Source organism: Bison bison, unplaced genomic scaffold, assembly GCF_000754665.1.
Source record: "Bison bison bison isolate TAMUID 2011002044 unplaced genomic scaffold, Bison_UMD1.0 scf7180017864034, whole genome shotgun sequence".
NCBI lineage: Eukaryota > Metazoa > Chordata > Mammalia > Artiodactyla > Bovidae > Bison > Bison bison.
The window spans coordinates 6139224-6141072 of record NW_011494606.1 but is presented as its reverse complement, the minus strand read 5'-3'; the positions used below and the strand labels follow the sequence as shown (position 1 = coordinate 6141072).

Sequence of the window (1849 nt, the reverse complement as noted above, 5' to 3'; positions counted from 1 at the left end):
TCAGGCAAAGTCACAAACACTGATGCTGGTTCACTTGCACAGTACCCCGCCCCCTCCTTTCTCCATTTCCCCCATAGATTAATCACAAGTTAATAGGAGTCGAAAGCTGAACAATACAGAAATCTTTTCAGGGTGGAATTTTCTGCCTTTTCCTCTCCTGGCTGCTCTGAGATTTCTATCAATGCTGCATCTGTTGGCTAAATCAAATCTTTCACAGGTAATCCACGATCATGGCCGCTGGAATTCGTCTATGACAATCCAATTGTGGAGGGGACATGGACAAGGGCTGACACACGGGCGCTCGCTTTCCCAAGGTTATTCCTTGATGAAGGAGGGAGGCTGCTTTGTGTGTGCTACAAAGCGCTTATAAAGGGAATGAAGCATTGGGGAATTTCTCTGGCCACTTTTTCTTTCCCAGGGCACTGGGGCTCGACCTCTTTGAAGCGTCCTCTCCAGAGGGGCACAGAGCAGAAAGAGGCTGGGGCGAGCTGAGGAGAGTTTTCTTTGGTCAAGGGTTGGGAGGTCTTTGTTTCTCTAAGAAAGATGCTCAGGGCTTTCCTTGCAAGCTGTCTTGGTGGGGCTCTTGCACAAGCCAGGGGGGCAACAAGGCAAGGCTGCTGAGGACCCCACACTGTGTCTTTTGGGGAGCTGAGTGGAAGCTTCGCTTGCAAAGACCACAAAACTTTTACCATTACTGGGCTGATGAAGGTGATAGACAGACTGGGAAACTGAGACAGAGAGGGGGAAATTATACTCATCAGGACACTGGCTCAGGCACAGGTAGTTCTAAGGCCAGGATCCAGGGGTCCCAGACCCACCAAAACCTGCAGCTCAACTGCCTTAGGAGTAGGAGTCCTAGAGTCATTACTCTGCTTTTCTTAGCTCCCAAGAGAAGGCTCTAGAATGGGACCAAGGCTCATGAGAAGAGAGGAGTGACCTGTGTGCACACAGAGGAAGACAGCTGTTCTCTGTGTCCCTGAGAACAAAGCCAAGTGCAGCGAGAGAGAGGTTGAGTGAGATCGGAGGTTCTCCACCTTGGGCAATCCTGCCTCTCCCTACCCATCCAGGTTGTCAGAACTTGGGGCTGGGGTCGTGCTTCTGGCATCTAGTGGACAGAGACCAGGGATGCTGCTAAACATCCTGCAATGCACGGGACAGCCGTCCATGGCAAAGAATTATCCAGCCCCAAACATCCACAGTGGCAAGGCTGAGAAATTTCGAGTTAGACCAAATAAAAACTTGGTGGGTGCTGGGGGCTCAGTCACTGGGGCAGTGAGCCAGGAAAAAGTGGTGAAACATTAGAGCTTGGGCAGAACCACCCTAGAGGAATGGGCTGTTGAAGATGAATTCAGTGATTCTTTTTCCTGAAGGTCCGCTCTGTGCCAGGCATCGTGCAGTGCTGAGGCTGCAGAGGTGGACAAGCCCATGCTGACACTGCTCCCGAAAGGAGGTGGTCAAGTACACCCGGAGGAACCTGGCCTAGGGGCTTGGCTGCCAGGTGCCCTCGGAGCCCCCATGCCTAAGAAGTGCTACTGCTCCCAACCCCTGAAATGTGACACGTGTTAAAGAGAGTAAAGCAAATAGTCATCAATATTGAATGGGCTGAGATTAGCGACGGAGAAGAGGGAGTCCTTCCAAATTAATAATGCATTGAGGACTCCTTCAGAGGAGGGGTAAATTATGCTGGGCACGCTTGCTCAGGCACGGGAAGAAAACAATAGCTCTTTCATTTGGGGGTTGGTTGGATCTCCAAGGCAGGGACTATTCCTGCACTGGATCTCAGCGACTGTCTTGCTTCCTGTCCCTGACACAGACCTCCCTTGGCTTCCCTGCAGAGCAGGCTTGCTGG

At 51.6% G+C, this 1849-nt stretch overlaps 1 protein-coding gene across 1 annotated transcript in view; it reads right to left on the bottom strand.

The window, feature by feature from the left end:
* Positions 1 to 1849, bottom strand: part of MEGF11 (multiple EGF-like-domains 11) — a 259471-nt gene that overhangs the window by 72487 nt on the left and 185135 nt on the right. The gene's annotated exons all lie outside the window — the stretch shown is intronic.